Source organism: Elgaria multicarinata, chromosome 17 (genome assembly GCF_023053635.1).
Source record: "Elgaria multicarinata webbii isolate HBS135686 ecotype San Diego chromosome 17, rElgMul1.1.pri, whole genome shotgun sequence".
In the NCBI taxonomy this organism is placed as follows: domain Eukaryota; kingdom Metazoa; phylum Chordata; class Lepidosauria; order Squamata; family Anguidae; genus Elgaria; species Elgaria multicarinata.
The window spans coordinates 13972141-13992010 of NC_086187.1; the positions used below are offsets into that span (position 1 = coordinate 13972141).

The window sequence follows — 19870 nt, forward strand, 5'->3', positions numbered from 1 at the left end:
AGGGACAGATGCATACATCTCAAGGATGCATCCAGACACTGACTTCCACATTCTCAACGCATCCCTTGCAAACTAACCCTGAAACGTAGAAAGAAGCTGCCGTTGAACCACAAGCTGCCTCCTTCCACAGCTTCAAAAATGACGAATTCATGCAATCTAATTCAAATTATCTTTGCTATTTCCGCAGTTACATAAAAGATATAAGGGAGGTTTTTTTAAAAATTATTCTGAGCTAAGTAGCCATTTCTCCACCTCATTAGAATACAGGAAATTGCATTATCCCAGGTCACTTATCTGTCTAGCCCAGTATTGACCCCGTTCAGACAACACGCTACACCATGCTGCTTAACTACAAAATGGTTAATGGAATGCTTAACCATGGGTTACGGTGTCGTCTGACACACGTTTTCCCTAACTATCTGCCCCGTTAACCACAGCTGGTTAGGCTCACTAAGGAAAACTTAACCACAAAAGGGTTAAAAGTGTTGTCTGCAAGCATTCTGCATGTGGTTAGTGTTAACCACAGCTGAACATGGTTAAGCTAACCACAAAGCCCAGAGTGTCGTCTGAACCAGGCCATTGTTTCTACTGACTGGGAGATGCCCTCCAGTATCTCCAGCAAAGATCACATCATTTTCGACCTGATCCTTTTAACTGCAAACGTCAGGGATTAAATCTGGGATTTTCTACTACTGAGCAATGGCCCCTTTCCTTCCAATACCAACTCCCCTTGGGACTCCACGCATCTGGCAGATGGCATGTAATAGGTAAAGAAGCGAAATGTCCAAAACAGGAGTTACCTCTGGAGGGACCCCAGGAGGGAGGGATTGGTAAGAAATGGGTCGAGTTAAGAGTGACTGTAGACCAGGGGATGTGGCCTTCCAGACTGCATTGGTACTACAGTTCCCATCGACCCTAGTCATGCAGGCTGGGGCTGATGAGAGTTGGAGTCCAACAGCATTTGGATCCAACAGCATCACCACCCTTGCTGTAGATCTTTTAAGGGCACTGCCATGGGGTATTTCATATGTAGCCAGGGTATAAATTGAATAAAACTGCATGCAATCGACCTGTTTTCCTGCACAGATTGATTGTGCTCCTTCCAGCATTGCAGTGAGTCAGCTCAGAAGATGTGGGAGATGTGGGGGCGGGGGGACACTGCTAGTTGGATTTAAAGCCTGAAGGTGCTTTACTGTGGGAGACGACAAGCGTGCAGAGCCAAAGAGAACCTGTATCGGTACAACTCTCCTCCTGGCCTTCTGCCCCCACTAAGCCTCTGAACAAGCAGATACCTGGCTTTTTATCTGCTATCTTAAAAACAAGTTTTGTTATCCCAAACCGGAAGCATTATATCACAAGTGAGACCTGCAACAAAATGTTACAGTACAGAGGGCTCCTGTTCAGAATTCCAGCCACCTGATTCCATTCTCCCCATTTCCTGTGTCCCACCCACTCACACAACAGCCAATCAGCATTCCCTGCCAACTGTGCAGGCTTACTCCTTATTGGGCTGTTTGGAGGTTTCTTTTCCTTCTAAGGTTTCCCCACCACCACCAGTAAAGAAGTTACCCCAAAATGTGCTGACTCCATTTTCGCTACCTAAGGACCAGAATTCAAGTATCTGAGATCACTATTAGTCTATGTGACTTAGTGTTGTTATTGACATTTGTTGATACTTTATATGACCCTTGATGTCCATGTTGTATATCAATCCACATCGGGGCCGGGGGACCGATCTTAAATGGCAATGGCTCATCAAGCATCATGGCTGGCAGCCACTCTCTGGAGTCTTAGGTATACTCAGGACTCTCAACGTTCTTTCTCCTACTCTGAATATCCTTTAACACAGGGGTAGGGAATCTTCTTTTCTGTCAAGGGCTGCATTACCTCAGGGATAATCTCTTGGGGATTGCATGCCAGTGGTGAGAGGAGATGAAGCTGGTGATGCGAGGGGACAAGGTTGCCCCTTCTCTCCCTTTCCCACGGCCACCCTCTTTCTCTCTCCCTTTCCCACGGCCACTCTCTTTCTCTCTCCCTTTCCCACGGCCACCCTCTTTCTCTCTCCCTTTCCCACGGCCACTCTCTTTCTCTCTCCCTTTCCCACGGCCACCCTCTTTCTCTCTCCCTTTCCCACGGCCACCCTCTTTCTCTCTCCCTTTCCCACGGCCACTCTCTTTCTCTCTCCCTTTCCCACGGCCACTCTCTTTCTCTCTCCCTTTCCCACGGCCACCCTCTTTCTCTCTCCCTTTCCCACGGCCACCCTCTTTCTCTCTCCCTTTCCCACGGTCACTCTCTTTCTCTCTCCCTTTCCCACGGCCACTCTCTTTCTCTCTCCCTTTCCCACGGCCACCCTCTTTCTCTCTCCCTTTCCCACGGCCACCCTCTTTCTCTCTCCCTTTCCCACGGCCACTCTCTTTCTCTCTCCCTTTCCCACGGCCACCCTCTTTCTCTCTCCCTTTCCCACGGCCACCCTCTTTCTCTCTCCCTTTCCCACGGCCACTCTCTTTCTCTCTCCCTTTCCCACGGCCACTCTCTTTCTCTCTCCCTTTCCCACGGCCACCCTCTTTCTCTCTCCCTTTCCCACGGCCACTCTCTTTCTCTCTCCCTTTCCCACGGCCACCCTCTTTCTCTCTCCCTTTCCCACGGCCACCCTCTTTCTCTCTCCCTTTCCCACGGCCACTCTCTTTCTCTCTCCCTTTCCCACGGCCACTCTCTTTCTCTCTCCCTTTCCCACGGCCACCCTCTTTCTCTCTCCCTTTCCCACGGCCACCCTCTTTCTCTCTCCCTTTCTCTTGGACATGCCTTCTCTCTCAGCCACGCCTTCTCTCTCACCCATCCTCTTTCTTTGTCTCTCTCTGCCACCCCCTTCCCTACCCCTCTGTTTCTATCAGTACTTCCTCCCTTTCTCCCCACCCGGCAGGCTGCCTGGGGAGACCAATAACTCTTGAGCTAATTATTTGCAAACCGTTGCCCACCCCAGCATTAACTGAGGGCAACACCAAATTTCTGTCCCCTCTGTCAAGACCTTTGATGCAGTATAAGACAAAAAAGCTAGCTTGATCAGGAGGACTGACCATCCAGGTCAATCTCACATTGCTAGAAAAGTTATGGGCCATCTGTCGATAAGGTATAATTAAAAAGTTTTCTTTGCTCTGTCTTTGTTTTGCTTTAGAATTTTGCCAACTGCTAATTGGTTAAGATGCTACTGTGTATAAACATACCTGCTTTTCACACTGCCAGTAGAGAAGTTCTTTGTCTGTGGGACTCTCGCTGCTCAATAAAACAGAGTTGCCTTTCAATCAAAGTGGATTTTTATCCTTGACTCCTCCAACTAGCATGGCTGGGAGTGGCCAGGATGAAGAATTGCACAGGTTGGCCAAGCATCCCGGACACATTTCTCCCCTGAGCACACCCTCCTTCCATCGCCCTCTCCCACAGCAATCCAGCTTTCTCAACAGCAGTAATACGCTGATGCCGTGGCCAGAAACCCAGAGGCTGCTATAAGAACAAGCACAGCCTCATCGTTCCACTCTTAATATAACACATACAGCAGATCCGAGCCACACAGGCAGCTCTTGATGGAACAGAACAGACCGTCTCTCCGCCACGAGGAAGAGCAAGTTCAAAGGAAGCTTCCAAGAAGCCAGAGACACCTTTTTTAAGCCCTCGCCAAGTCCCTTGCTCTTTTGATGTACCATTGCCATAGGAACCAAGGCTAGAAAAGGCCGCCAGCTCTCCGCGCAACGGAGGCAGACGGCCTGGAGCATTGGGGATTTCGTTCCGACTTGCACAACCCGCACCAGACAGCCAAACGCTGCTGGAAGTCCATCCCTGCCTATTTTAGCAGGGTCAGGGCCAGGGCCTATCAAGGTTGGGGTGAGGTGGAATAGAGGGGAAAGGTACACACTTGTTTTGAAATGATTTTATCCCTCAGTGCCGTATAACTTTAGCTCGGGGGTGAAGGATCTAAGGTCCTTGGGCCAAATCCAACCTGCCTCAGACGTCAACACACCTAAGAAAAATATCTTGTAGAGCTGGAAAAAGGGCAGAAAAGAGCAATTAAGAAGATCAAGGGGCTGGAGCATCTCCCCTACGACGGAAGGTTGCAGCTGGGATTATTTAGCTTGGAAAAAATGGAGGCTAAAGGGGGACAGGATAGAGGTGCATAAAATGGTGTGTGGTAAGAACATAAGAAGAGTCCTGATGCTGGATCAGACCAAGGGTCCATCTAGTCCAGCACTCTGTTCACACAGGGGCCAGTCAGCTGTCGGCCAGGGACCAACACAGCAGGACATGGTGCAACAGGACCCTCCTATCCTTGCACACAGACTTGCTGCCTTGAATATTGGAGATAGCACACAACCAGCAGGGCTACTAGCCCTTGATAGCCTTCACCTCCAGGAATTTATCCAACCCCCTTTTAAAGCCACCCAAATGGGTGGCCATCACTACATCTTGTCGTAGTGAGTTCCATAATTTAACTCTGCACCGTGTGAAGAAGTCCTTCCTTTTATTTGTCCTGGATCTCCCACCCATCAGCTTCATGGGATTGATCCCTTTGGGTTCTAGTATTTTGAAAGAGGGAGGAAAATGTCTCCCTGTCCACATCCTCCATAGCATGGTGTGGAGAAGGTGGGCAGGGAGACATTTGTCACCCTCTCTCATCGTACCAGAACCCAATGAGGTCATCCCATGAAGCAGATTGGTGGGAGGTTCAAGACAGATAAAAGGAAGGAGTTCTTCACACAGTGTGCGGTTATACTATGGGATTCACTACCACTAGATGTAGTGATGGCTTTAAAAGAGGGCTGCATACATTCCTGGAGGAGGCTATCAGTGGCTACTAGCCCTGATTGGTAATGCTTCCTCCTGTATTGGAGGCAGCATGTCTATGTACACCAGTTGCTGGGGAACATGGGCGGGAGGGTGCTGTTGTACTCATGTCCTGCTTATGGGTTCCTGGTCGGCAGCTGGTTGGCCCAGAGTGCTGGACTAGATGGACCCTTGGTCTGATCCAGCAGGCCCTTGGTCTGACGTTCTTTTGTTCACATTAACAAATGGACAGGAACAGAGGGCAGGCCGGGAGGACCACGCATCACCAGAGCAGGACTAGAAGCGCTAACTGCAGAGTTAAGTGAATGCATCCACTGTAACACTGCACCTGCATCACCTTGGAGTGTGTATTTTGGGGGGCGTGGGTCCCCATTGTTTCTTTTATGGCCTTTGAAGCATCCAGTATGCATATCAGCTTTCACAAGGACAATGAAGTATCACATGACCCACATTGGCCTATCATTGTTAAAGAGATTTCCCAGTCTGGATGTTTTCACTATACTTCCTTCGCTAAAGAGCCTCGTGTGGCACAGAGCAGTAAAGCAGCAGTCTCTGCAGATGAAACTCTCCCCACGGCCTGAGTTCGATCCCAGCGGAAGCTGGTTTCAGGCAGCTGGCTCGGGTCAACTCCGCCTTCCATCCTCCCGAGGTCGGTAAAATGAGTACCCAGTTAGCTGGGGGAAAGGTAATAATGGCCGGGGAAGGCAACGGCAAACCACCCCGCTATAAGGCCTATTAAGAAAATTTCAGCGAAAGCTGGCATCCCTCCAAGAGTCAGTAGTGACTCAGTGCTTGCACGAGAGGTTCCTTTCCTTCCTTCGCTAAAAGACCATTTTTCCTCTTCCCTTCCCAACGTTCTTTCCTCATGTGCCGTGCCTTTTGAGATTGTCAGCCTGCGGGAAGGGACTGACGTATTTTACTGATTGCATGTAAGATGCTCCAGGGGGGCTTCTGGCAAAGAAGCACATTTAATTCCTGTTTAAAAACATTCAAAGAGGTCAGCAGGTGTATTTCCATCATCAGGTCATTCCACAGCTGAGGGGCAGTGAAGGAAAAGGTCCTCTCACATGTGGCCACCATTTCCACATTAGGGGCGTTCTTTGCAGTGGCCCCACACCTTTGAAACAAACTCCCATCACAGGTCCGCCATGCACCATCCTTGAGGGCTTTTAAGAAGGCCTTGAAAACATTTTATTTTACTGTGGCCTTCTCGTGATGTGAGTACTTTTCTTGCTGCTTTTGCCATTATTGTTCTTGTTGGTTTTATTGCTGACATTTATTGTCTCAATGGCTATTTTATTGTGTTTATGTTTTTATTGGTTTTAATATTTTAACTGTTTTTTTGTATGTATTTCGTTGTTGTAAGTTGCCTTGTGAGGGCCAAGAAACATTTTGTAAATCTAAATTACATAGGCATCCACAGCAGATAACCCTCAGAAGAACTTAAGTGGTGGACTGGGAGGAAGTGCTGAAATGCCTAGGACCCAGACCGTCTAGTTCAGTGGTTCTCAACCTTCCTAATGCCGCAACCCTTTAATACAGTTCCTCATGTTGTGGTGACCCCCAACCATAAAATTATTTTCGTTGCTACTTCATAACTGCAATTTTGCTACTGTTATGAATCGTAATGTAAATATCTGACATGCAGGATGTAGTTTCATTGTTACAAATTGAACCTAATTAAAGCATAGTGATTAATCACAAAAACAATATGTAATTTTATAGTGTGAAATATTTATTTCTAATTACAAATAAATGACCATCGGAAATATGTGTTTTCCGATGGTCTTAGGCGACCCCTGTGAAAGGGTCGTTCGACCCCCAAAGGGGTTGCGACCCACAGGTTGAGAACCGCTGGTCTAAGGCCTTAAAGGTAATAACCAGGACCTCATATTTTGCCCAGAAACAAATTGGCAGCCAAAACCATGAAGGCAGAGGAGGAGTCAACTCTGATGTTACATGACCTTGGACTATAAACTGGCTGGAGGCTGTACGAGGTGGTTCTTTCCCCCCTTTTTTTAAGGGATCCTTGAAATGCCAGCAATTATGAAGAAAGAGAACCTTCACTTGTGTCGGGGAAATTCCAAGAATTTCGTACAAGTTGCACCTAAGACCTCTAGAACAGAATGAACACAGGACGCTTTGTTTTTGAAGTACACACCTTCTTGGTAGATTCAAGAGCCTTGGGGGTTATTTCAGAATAACTACAGAGCAATCAAGTCAGCTTGGTTCTGCTACAGACTTTCTGCCCGGCCTTGAGGAAGGGACCTAGATGATTTCACATATCAAATGAGAATGTGGTCTCACTTCCCCTCCAGCTAAGCAGCTGACTCCTTGGGAAAGACACAACCTTGTACTCTCGGTGTGTGGTTTTTATTTTACTGTTGTCCTCGCAATACTATTGTTCGAACTGGATTGATCTGCCCTATATCACCAGTTAAGGGCGCAATCGTATGCAGGTTTAGGCAGAAAAGTCTTACAACTCTTGTAGGCCCTTTTTCTACGCTGGCTGGGGAATGCTGGGAATTGTATTTATTTATTTATTACATTTATGTGCCACCCCACAGCCGAAGCTCTCTAGGTGGCTCACAACAGTTAAAAATAGTAAACATTAAAAAGTATACAAGATTTAAAAAACCATCAGAAACATAAAAACAGTATTAAAAAAAGTATCCTTTTAAAAAACAACAATTCTGGGGTCCATTAAAAACAAACGTAATGTTGTTAAATGCCTGGGAGAAGAAAAAAGTCTTGACCTGGCGCTGAAAAGGTAATATTGGCGCCAGGCAAGCTTCATTGTAGGACTTTTTCTACGCTGTCTGGGAATTGTAGGATTTCCCCCCTTCTAAACCAGCAAAGGGTTGCACCCTACGCTGTTTTGTTTGACCATTAATGGTCAAAAGGTCATCAGTATCAGCTGGCAGAGAGATTATAGTTCTGGCATCTATTTCTATCCATTTATTTAAGACTGCTAGATAAACACAGCAGCATGTGACAGTTGTGTGAATAAAAAGAAGCAGGTTGAAACATAGACTTTTGGCTTAGTCCTTCAGCCGTTTTTGGACAAACTCCCTTGGGCAGACTCGCCTTCCATAAGGGATGTTATTGCCTTCTGTCCTGCTGGTAGAACAGGTTTTGCAGGTTTTCAAAGAATTACGAAAACCTGCAGGTTTTCAAAGAATTACGAAAACCTGCACAAAACCTGTGAAGAGAAATAATAGGAAGATGCATGTGAGCATCACAGAAGGCTCGTTGCCTCCATCATATACCACCTCTAACTCGCTCGAAATATATAAGAAGAGACCTGCTGGATCAGATGAAGGAACCATCTAGCCTAGCACTTTGTCCACACAATGGCCAACCAGCTGCCTGTGGGAAAACACAAAGCAGGACACAAGCACAACAGCACCCTCCCGCCCATGTTCCCCAGTAACTGGTGTACATAGGCACCCTGCCTCTGATACTGGAGGTCGCATACAGCCAATAGGTCTAGTAGAACATCAATAGCCTTCTCCTCTTCAAATCTGTCTAACCCCCCTTTAAAGCCATCCAAATTGGTGGCCATCCCTATTGTGTTGTGGTAGACTTCGGCCATAGCTACATCTAAGGTTTAACCCTGGATCGTCCAGGGGTCAAACCTGTTCATCTAGGTGACACACAGGGAATCCAGTGCTCAGGCAGGGGCGAACCCTGGATGGTCCCAGGATAAACCTTAGGTCTAGCTGTGGCTTTCATGTTTTCAGCAGCATAGCTATGTATTACTGCATAGAGTCAACAGCGCACTGCACAACCCACACAAGGCTGTGATCATGGCGTTGCCTCGTTCCCAGGGCCATTCCGTCCCTGCGTTATGGGGCCAAAGAACATGGTGAATATATCCAGGAAGAAAGGACATATTCTCCTGAGCTCTCTTATTATCCAACGGCTTGTGTCTCATGCTTTCTCACACACACATGTACAAACACTGAGCTTTCAAAGGGACAACAAAGTCATCACTGTAGCTGCAAAGTCAGCATCTGGTGCACAGCAGACAAATCTCCTAAACAGACGAGGAAGAGATTAAACCTGTCAATCGCAGGGAAGTAGGTGAAGTGCTCTGAGGCCAAAACAAACACAGAGAGCGAGAGCAAATGGCTGAAATACATGTCACCGCTCTCGGAGAACAGAAGGGCAGGATTTCACATTGAAGCCTCTGCCACGCAGGGCCAAAGTGCACGTTATTGCTGCATTTAACGTGAGCCGTTTGGAAGACAAAAGGAAGTTTTTGTGGGCAGCCCGAGAGCTTTGGCTGTTGGGCAGTGTAGAAATGCAACAACAACAATAATAATAAGAATACCACAGCGGCAGGTAGGGTGTAATCAAGATCAGGACCATAACGAAGAGGGAATTCTATATATGTTTACTCAGAGGTAAACCCCAGTGCGTTCAATGAGGCCTCTTTCCTAGTAAGTCCGTTCAGGACTGCAGCCTTAACACAGTAATTATCTGTCTACACGATACATTTGATAATGCTCTGCTAAATCACTTTTATCACTGAAGATTTACCCGTGATAAAAGTGATTTATCAGACCAATATCAAATGTATCACGTGGACAGATAATTGTTACGTGTCAAATTTATTAAAAAGTGATTTATCAAACGAATAACAAATGTATCATGTGGACGGATCCTGTACACTACCCTGAGAAAATATATGAAAAGCAGGATTTATTTTAAACCAGGTTTTCAATCAACTATTTCCCCTCTGTATTATTTTGGTTTCCCAGCTCTGGAACCCACTGGAAAATTCTGACTGCAGCTCTAACTGGTGGCTTTCCTTTGTGGCAGCTTTGGGCTCTCCCATCTTCTGCGCCTTCGTTACTGCAAACACTCACAGCACGCGCGCTGTGCAAAGGCAATTGCTCAAAGCAAGAAGACAGGCTTTTGCAGCAGACAGAACTCTGGAGCAAAACTGCAGAAATCTACATTTTCCCATACTTAAACCACCCAGTGTCGCGGTATCAAGACTGCTCGTCCTGAAGTAACCTGCAAAAGAGACGCCTGCCAGAGAAGGATGAGGCGGTGGCGCACGGAGTTTCTGGGGGCAAGGGACGCATCTGAGAGCAGTTTGATTGGAAATTACAAAACCATGTGGGAAAGCCACAAAGAGTGCGGATACTTGGCGGACACTTGGCATTGGAGAGCAAAGAGAAAACGAGCTGAGCGTTGACTTCTCCAGACCAGTTCCATCCAATTCCCAGAAGAAGAAGGCCTGGCCCGGCCCAACCCAGCGTTTAAGTTAAACAACCTGGCCCACTTTTTTGCTCCTGACAAAGGCTCTTTATATCGCCGGGGGAATCATCTGCTCTTAAAAGCCCACTTCTCCTGCTGTTAAAATATTGATTGTTTCATCAACACCCTCTTCGCAAGGCTCAAGATGTTTGCTATGTTGTGCAAGCAAAGCAATCCCACGCTCCTTTGATCTCTGGAGTTGGGCCTTCTCCGCCTGAGGTCTGCAACCCGCCCTGTTCTAAGTGTACGGAGACATCTGGGTGCTTAGGCCCAGAGCGTTGGATGGGACTCAAGCCCATTGAGTCCAACAATCCCTCACACTCCTAACACGCATCCAGATTTTATTTACGCAACCCAGGCACAGCATGGCGCGCCATGAGCGAAGCCAGCACAAAATGTACCGCATGACGCTGACGAAGGAACAAAGGACGGCAGGCGATTCACGCAACTGAGACAGGCATCTACGTTGCAAGGGAAGCTGAAATCGCCTCTCCCTTTTCTCCCGCTAAGGGTGCTTCCAGGCGGTGGGCTCCTTGCATGAACACTCCGAAAGCATTGTGCAGTGATTCCGTCTTTTCTTCCTTGGGCCATGGGCACTAGTAGCCCTTTCCTGCTTTTTTGCTCCTCAGTCTCCTCACTAAAAGGCTCATGAATAACAAATGTGGATCACCCCTCCTAAAATTGCATATGGCGTGGCCACGCCCCCTCTCTCGCACATCCTGATTGGCCTCCTCCATCCCATTCTCCCTCCCCCTTGGCAACAACAGCCTAACTGGGTGGCTGCACTCCACCTTCGCAGCACACTAACTGGCCCAGCGGAGCTGTCCATCAACCCGTTAGCAGAGGGGCTACCCTGCCTGTTTTGGCGCGAAGTACATTAGTTGCTATTAAAGCTCAAGCTATAAACTTTTTCGAAGCCTCTAAATTTTCTGCACATCTTCACTGCTCGAGCTTCACTTTAAAAAAAAAATGAGCAAAATCGGTTTGGTCTGTCTCCAGAAATCAGCCTTATGCTACTGTATTCTTTTATAAGATTTCTTTTTCTGGGAAGAAAAAAAGATGGAAGAAGCGGAGAGAAAATATGGGAGGGCTACAAATGGAAGACAATGGTGTCTGGGCCTAGAGACAGTTTTCTCCCTCTCTTATAATACTAGAACCCAGGTTCATCCTATGAAACTGATTGGTGAGAGAGTTGGGGCAGAACAAGGAGAAGCGTGTTCTCAGGATGCAAAATGATTATTTTCACAAAGTTTATTTTCAGGACAGATAAAAGGAAGGATGGTGGTGGTTTTGTATAGATCATTTTACTTTTTAAAGAAGATCATTATCATATTTTAAACGTTTATTTCATGAGATGCCTTAAGTTTCTCCACAGTACGCAAAAGGTGGGGAAAGTTATACATTTTTAAAAATGAATCCCTGGGATAGATCCAGACTGAGTCATACTGGCAGCAGACCCATCAAAACCAATGGGACTTAAGTATGACTAGGGATGTTGGGGGAATCTGTTTTGGGGGTGGAGCTCAGTGTGGTTTTGCTAGCTCAGCCCCCCAGACTCACCATTGAGAAGCGTGTTGTCTTAACTGAACCAGTGACAATTTAAAACCAGCCTACTCAAGAATACAACACAGATCCAGGGATCAGGTGGAGAAGTAAAGATATGCTACAAAACAGCTGACACAAGCCCAACAGCTTAAAGGAATTCCTTCCTGGCCTGGGAGAAAGAAAGATGAAAGGCGCATGTATCAAGAAGATGAAACGTAAAGAACAGGAGCTAATAACAGGAGCCCTTGTAACTGCAGCCATGCTATTAACTGAAGAATGAGTAAACTACCACCAATTAAGGAATGGAAAAGTAAATGGTTTGAACAGATTTCAATCACAAACACCACACTGGTTCTTACATCTTCGTAAATACACTTTAGGACTGAAGTGCACATTGACAAACTATAAGAATTCAAGGAGGACTGTGGAAACCTGATCAATGTATGAAACACTGATTAACTTTCCCCTATGAGGAAAGGTTACAACAGCTGGGATTGTTTAGCTTAGAAAAATGGGGAGTAAGGGGAGACATCACAGAGGTGTACAAAATGATGCCTGGTGTGGAGAATGTGGCTAGGGAGACGTTCTTCTCCCTCTTCCATATTACGAGAACCCAATGGGGTCACATCCCATGAAGCTGATGGGTGGGAGATTCAGGACAGATAAAAGGAAGGAGTTCTTCACACAGCACATGGTTAAACTATGGAATTCTACTGTAACTATGGCCATCAGGGGATTGGAGAAATTCATGGAGGAGAAGGCTATCAATGGCTACTGGTCCTGATAGCTAGATGCCACCTTCAACATCTGCGGCAATATGCCTCCGTACACCAGTTGCTGGGGAACATGGGCAGAAGGGTGCTGTTGTACCCGTGTCCTGCTTGTGCGTTTCCTATGGGCAGCTGGCTGGCCACTGTGTGAACAGAATGCTGGACTATATGGACTATTGGTCTAATCCAGCAGGCCTCTTCTTATGTAGCTTTCATTAATGACTGGTGGTGATGAACTCCACATTCTCATGCTGTGTTTAAAAAACACCAATTATTTATTTATTTGAATATGGTATTTATACACCACCAGGAATGCTACACCATGGTAATTCCAGAGAAGCCATGCTTATCATTCACCAGCTGCCTGCTAGTAAACACTTCCCATTTAATAATAATAATAATAATAATAATTCTTACCCGCCTCTCCCTCTGGATACATTGGCTTCCACTTGGTTCCTCCCATCAGCAGGAGTGGCAAAACTGACCAGGAATTGAAACCTTTGCACAGCCTTCCCTGAACTGGTACCCAACAGGTGTTTTGGATTTCAACTCCCATCATCCCCAGTCAGTATGGCTAATGCTCAGGAATGCTAGGAGTTGCAGTCCAAAACATCTAGCAGGCACCAGGTGGGGGCGGGGGTGTGTGCTTTAGCATGACATCTGAACTGGGGCTCCAGGCTTGTCATACTCTTACAAGTAAGAATCACAAACTAGGGTTTGTTCTTGGTTTATGATTCCCGGCTTGTTTGGTGTGACAAGCCAGAAGCCCTGTTTTGGACGGCATGTTGATGTTTCCATTCCCAGTTAGTTTAGCCACTTCTGCTAGCAGAAGAAGCTATGCAGGAGCAAGCGGGCTGCATGCACCTGCACACGGCTCATGAACAGTAAACAAAGATGCTCTGGAATGCTGGGATATCATTGCATGCAAACTCAATCTGCCTGTGTACGCCAGTTGTTGGGGGACACAGCCAGAACGGTGCCACTGCACTCATGTCCTGGGGGGAGGGTGTTACTCACAGGCAGCGGGTTGGCCACTGTGTGAACATAACAATGGAGGAGGTGGACCCTCTGCTGGCTGGGGCATTCTGGAAGATGCAGTCCAACACATCTGGAGCGCCCCAGGTTGAGGAAGGCTGTTCTAAAACATGGCTTACATGGCCTATGTAAGATACAAGAATGAAACCCAGTGTATCATAGTGCAGGGGTGTTCAGCCTCTTTCGGGGCCTCAAAGAAGTTCTTGGGGGCCACATTCCAGTGGTGGGAGAAGTCAAAGGCAAAAGGAGAGGAGCAAAAATATATAAAAAATACCAACCAATTTTAGATTAAAGTCCATGCTGCCCAGAGCTGAACCTTAACAGAGGCATTTCAACCTTTTAACTGGAAAGGCACTTCAACTTGAGGGTTGGACCCTCAGGCCCATGGTTCTGCGCCCCTGGTGTAGAGGACAGGGTGTTGGACTAACATTGGGGAGACCCAAGTTCGAATCACTGTTCAGTCACAAAGCTCACTACCTGATCCTGGGCCACTTTTTCTTTCTCTCTAAGCCTAACCCACCTCGCAGGGTTGTTGTGAGAATAGAATAGCAGGGCAGGAAATGCGTGCTGCTCCGGGCTCTTTAAGAGGAAGGACAGGATGAAGGGGGATAATCGAGAATAAAACAATTAAATCATCATGTTAAAACGATCAAGGCATATACGCCAGCAACAGCAAAGAGGAAATTGCAGAGAGCAATGTTTTCAGAGTAATAACCCTGAAAATCTTGCGCAATTTTTACAAAGTGTTTACAGTTGCCGAAAGGAGATGTACATAATAGATAACCTCGGGGGTGGAGTGGCGGTGCCAGGTGAGGCAATAACGTCTTCTGTTTTATTGGATCGACTTGAACACAAATAAAGAGAGACAAATGCAAGGAGAAAAGAGATAGCACTGGAATGGAGCAAAGCTCATTTGGGTATAAATCCTCGCTTATAAATGCCAACACCATCAGCAAACACATACTCGGGTACGGCCCACAGACAGCTTAGAAAGAAAACATGGGTTTTCCAAGACTATCTGGAAACTTAAACTGTCCCAAATGAACAGTGGCAGGCTCCAATTTTCCAGTCGTGAAAACGCTTTTCACATGCTCCGAGTTGTTCAGCTATTGCAGGACCCAGTCCAGGCCTTCAAACCTGAATTGCTGAGCTGACCAGCACTGTTTCAGCACCCGAAGAGAAGGAAATCCAGGCGCCATCTCCCACAGATATGGGACCAAATCCACGCGGACATGACACGATGCACATTCCGACAGAAATGAAGAGGAGCCATCCAAGGATCTGGGAGCAAACATGTAGCTCAGCTCCCCAAGATGTTGCGTTGCTCAGGGTTCCCCTGGGAAGAAGAGTCACTGCTGCGCTCTTGCGCAGTTGCCGTTCATTCTGACAAGGCATGCTGAGAGATCTGACTCAAGATCAGGTAGCAGGGGATGGATAACAGCTGCCAGTCAGAGTCAGTGCTAGACTAGACCTTGGGGTCATGTCCACACCCCCAGGCCTCCAAGGTGCTGGTTTGAACCTAAAGCCTTATGCGGCTCAAGACCGCAGTACCTGACAGAACTTGTCTCCAGACATGAACCTACCCAGACACTACCAACAACATCTGAGGCCTTACTCCCAGTGCCTCCTCCAAGGGAGTCTTGGAAGGTGGCAAAAAGGGAGAGGGCCTTCTCAGTGGTGACCCTCCCCAGTATGGAATGCTTTCCCACTGAGGTCCGCCAGGTGCCAAGACTTTTCAGCACCAGGTTAAGACTGCCTTCCACTCCCAGACCTTTAACGGCCTATGATGGAGCATTGATGTCAGTTACTTTTATGGGTTTCAGTATCTTGTTGTAACTGTTTTAGGACACAATCCTATGCATATTCAGACAGAAAAAAGCTCCTACAACTCCCAGACTTCCCCAGACAGCATAGGAAAAAGTCCTAAGTTTCCCAGCATTCCTCAGCCAGCATTGCTGATGATGGCAGCATGACCCACGATGGCAGCATGACTTCAGTGAGTTTAAAGTGCAGAACTGTGCATGCTCAAAATATTAAAGCAGTGTTGGTAAACTTTTGTTTTTTCTAAAGTATCAGAATGTAGAAGCAATTCTAAAGACTAGAGTGAAGGTGGGTGCAGGGGGAATATTAGTTCTGTGCTTCATAATTGGAGTAATAGATAAGGTCATCTAAAGAGCCCCCACCCGGCCCTGAGGTCAAGGGTCCAAAATTACCTAACTGTGCCATGTCCACAGTAGATAACATTGGCTAAGGTAGATAAATAGTCAGTCCTTCCTATCTTCCTCTGTCTGTAGTAGCCATCTCACAGCAAGACTAGCCACTAGACATTAAGAAAAGATTCTAAAGCCAGGTCCAGAGGAGATTTGGCTCTGGCCGGGATCTTCTGGTCAGGCTTCCAGACCGACAGTTCATAGCGTGGCCGATCAAAAGAGTTTTCCTCTTTAACGGATTATGGGGTTTTTTTGGTAAGAAAAAACCTTTGGTAAGAACGACGGTGTCTGGACTCCTGCAAAAATTCTGTATCTGGGACAGGTTTGTAGCACAATAAAATCCTTCTCAGAAGGCACCTGAAGGAACAGAGAGCTTTGACTCTTGGGCAGTATAGAAATGTAATTAATTAATTAAACATAAAAATGTGCCTTATACCACACTGGATTATTATCCAGGGGTAAGCCACCTGGATGATGACTCCCACAATCCCTGGCCATTGGCCATGATGGCTCAGGTTGTAGCCATCTGGAGAGCACCACGTTGCCAAAACCCTGATCAAGCCCAATCTTGTTTGCTCTAGCTGGCAGCCATCTTTGGCCAGAGAAGAGCCTTTCTCCTTCACCTGCTACCTGATCCTTTTCCCCTGGAGATGCCAAGGGTTGAACTTGGGAGCTTCTGCAAGCCACAGTCCCTCTCCTCAGTGTTACGGTCATGTATGAAACACCTCCGGTGCACAATTCACAGGTCACCCTTCCGGGACCCCCTTCTTACAGAAGAGGCATATCCCTCCACCCACCATATAAAAGATAATAAAATCAAGAACTTAAGAATATAAGAAGAGCCATGTTGGATCAAGCCAAGGGTCCATCTAGTCCTACACTCTGTTCACACAGTGGCCAGCCAGCCATCAGCCACAGACCCGCTAGCAGGACACGGGTGCAACAGCACCCTCCCACCCATGTTCCCCATCTTTGATACTGGAGAGAGTACATAGCTATCAGGCCCAGTAACGATGGATAGCCTTCTCCTCCAGGAATTTATCCAACCCCCTTTTTAAAGCTGTCTGAATTGTTGGGCATCACTACAACTTGTGGTAGCGAATTCCATAGCTTAACTCCGTGCTGTGTGAAGAAGTCCTTCTTTTTTGAATCTCCCACCCATCAGCTTCATGGGATCACTCCAGGTTCTAATATTATGAGAGAAGGAGAAAAATGTCTCCCTCTCCACATTCTCCACACCAGGCATCATTCCGTACACCTCTTTCATGTCTCCCCTTAGCCTCCTTTTCCCCAAGCTAAACAAACCCCAGCTGTTGTAACCTTCCCTCATAGGGGAGATGCTCCATCCCCTTGATCATTTTAGTTGCCCTTTTCCCAGCTCTACCATATCTTTGTTGTAGATGTGGTGACACCTAAAGAGGCGAGACCCACCAACGATACAAACAGTTCTCTGCATCCCGCTCGAAACGCAAAGGCCTCCGATCTTGGTGGCCGGCAACCCAGAGCACCTCGTTGTACAAGCCCAGCCCAGGCGGCCACCGGCCCAGGCCAAAGAAGGTTCACCTGCAGGTGGAGCTGCCGCAAACTTCCTTTGTGTCAGCCCAGGCCCAGAACCCCGAATTTCCAGACAGGGACTGAGCCCATTTCCTGCCAGGGGGCGCCTTCCTCCAAAAGGGTGCCTCGGACCCGGACAGGGCAAGGCAAGGGGCGGGTTTGGCGAGCGGGGGATGCGGTTCTCCAAAGCAAGAGGAGGCAGCCGTTTGGAAGGGGGCGATGGTTCACGCGCTGTGGAGGAAACACGTTCCTCTCCTCCAGCCCCGGAGAAGGGAGCTCCCGGCGCCTGGGGCCGCGGCCACCTCCTGCAGCCTTTCCCGGCGTCTGCGGGGCTTCTTTCGAGGGAGAAGGAGAGGCCGGCCAGCCAGCTAGGCCCCGGAGAGAAGGGAGGGCGGAAAGCCAAGAGGCCGGCAAGAGAAGGCCAACCGCGGCTGGGAAAAGGGGCGACGGCAAGGCAGGAGCCCCATTCGGGGAGGCTCTTTGTGCGCGCGATGCCGGCCATGAAGGGTGGGGCTGCCGGAGAGAGGAGAGGAGAGGACGGGCGGGGGATCGGGGCCTTTTGTGCGCCCGGCCCGGGCCAAGGTGGGAGGGGAGGGGAGGCAAAAAGCCGGGCGGGGTGGCGGCGGCTGCCCCAGCCTAGAGCAGCGTCGACGCCGGGCGTTAAAAGCGGGGAGCAGGGAAGCGAGCGGCCGGGCGAGGAGCCAGCCCCAGCAGCCACCGGGGAAGGAGGCCAGCGGAGACTCGGGGCCGGGGCCAGGCTAGCGGGCGCGGGGAACGCCGGCCAAGCTGCCCGGCACCGGGGAGGCGCATCCAGGCGGGGAAGGGGCGCGAAGGGGGCGGCCGGGGCGGCGTCCCTTACCGGCTCAGCACAGCGCTCCGGCCCCCGCAGCTGACGACTTCCCTTTGGCGGCTCCTGGCGCTGCGGGCTCCGCTGCCATCCCGGCTTTCTGGCTCGGGCCGGGGAGGCGGTCGCTCGTCGCCAGCTGATGCGCCCGGGCGCCGCCTCCCGTGACGCCAGCAGGCCGGTCGGCCGGGGAAAGAGGGCGGCGAGCGAGCGGGCGGGCAGGCGGGGCCGGGGCTCCGCCCCTCCGGCGGCAGGGCCGTCCTTCCGCAGCTGCAAAGCGGGCGCGCCCACCGGAGAAGAGCCCGGAGCCCGCCCGGGCTAGAGCGCAAAAGGGCCACGTGCGAGCACGTGCGGCTCCTCCGGCGCGAGGGCTCCCGGGGGGCGGATCCGCCTGTCGCTCTGCCCCGCCCACCCCGCCGCGGTCTGATGGCGAGCGGGTCGATGCCGAAGCCCACGCGAGTAACTGCAGCTCGTGCAAAATGCAGCGGCCAGATTGATTTCGGGGACCAGAAGGTTCGACCACATAACACCTGCTCTGGTCCGCTTGCCCTGGCTGCCTGTTCCGAGCCCAATTCAAGGTGCTGGTTTTGACCTATAAAGCCTTGCATGGCTTGGGACCACAATACCGACGTGAATATACCCAGTCACTAGTTCAACATCTAAGGTCCTCCTCCGGGTGCCTACTCCAAGAGAGGCTCAGAGTGTGGCAACAAGGGACAGGGCCTTTTCGGTGGTGGCCCCCAGACTGTGGAATGATCTCCCTGATGAGGCTCACCTGGCACCAACGCTGCTGTCTTTCCCACGCCAGGTTAAGGCTGTCCTCTTTGCCCAGGCATATGGCAGCACATCTTAATCACCCACATGTTTAGTTTTTAACAGGTTTTAAAGCTTTATGTGTGTATGTTCTGTGTTTTAGAGTTTTAAATTTTGTATATGTGTTTTTATCTCAATTTTAGAATTTCTGTAAACCGCCCAGAGAGCCCTGGCTATGGGAGCGGTATATAAGTGAAATAAATAAATAACTGCGCCCATTCCAGAAATCCAAAGTCAGGGGAGGGAGGGGGGGAGACCTGGTTGGGTGCGGGAGGGGGAAATGGAGAACGCAGAATAGGGCCAGGGCCGGAGTAAGGTGGGTGGGGGTAGACGGCAGGGGCTTGGGGTCACCAGCAAGCAGGCGAAGCAGAATGCGGAAATTGGATGGTCATCTAAGGCAGCAGTCCCCAACGTTTTTGGCACCAGGGACCGGTTTCATGGAAGACATTTTTTCCACGGACTTGGGGGGGGGGTGTTGAGGGGATGGTTTTGGGATGATGCCAGCACATTACATTTATTGTGCACTTTATTTCTTTTATTATTACATTGTAATATATAATGAAATAATTATACAACTCACCATAATGCAGAATCAGTGGGCGCCCTGAGCTTGTTTTCCTGCAACTAGACGGTCCCATCTGGGGGTGATGGGAGACCATGACACCCGAAGTGTGTTGCTTATGTCCAGTCTACTCCGTAATCTCGTTTTAGTTGTTGTCAATGCAGAAATTGCATTGTTGTTAATGAGAACGCGGCCCAGTTCCTAACAGGCCATGGACTGGTACTGGTCCGTGGCCCCCTGATCTAAGGCACAGGTGGACAACAGCAAGTAGGGATGGATCTCTGGGTGACGTTACAGTACGTTGGCAAGGTTTTATGATTCCTAGGGCGCAATCCTGTGCATGTTCAAACAGGGGGGGAAATGTCCTAAAACTCCCAGCATGCTGCAGCCAATCCTGTTGGCTGGGGAATGCTGGGAGTGGTAGGCGGATGGA

The 19870-nt window shown here is 49.0% G+C and overlaps 1 protein-coding gene across 1 annotated transcript in view; it reads right to left on the reverse strand.

The window, feature by feature from the left end:
• The window catches only part of ABCA3 (ATP binding cassette subfamily A member 3), a 76456-nt gene extending 58275 nt beyond the window's left edge, over positions 1-18181 (reverse strand). The window contains exon 1 of the mRNA XM_063143558.1: positions 18078-18181. The gene's annotated coding sequence lies outside the window, so the exon portion shown is untranslated. The remainder of the gene's footprint in view (positions 1-18077) is intronic.
• Between the last annotated feature and the right edge of the window lie 1689 nt (positions 18182-19870).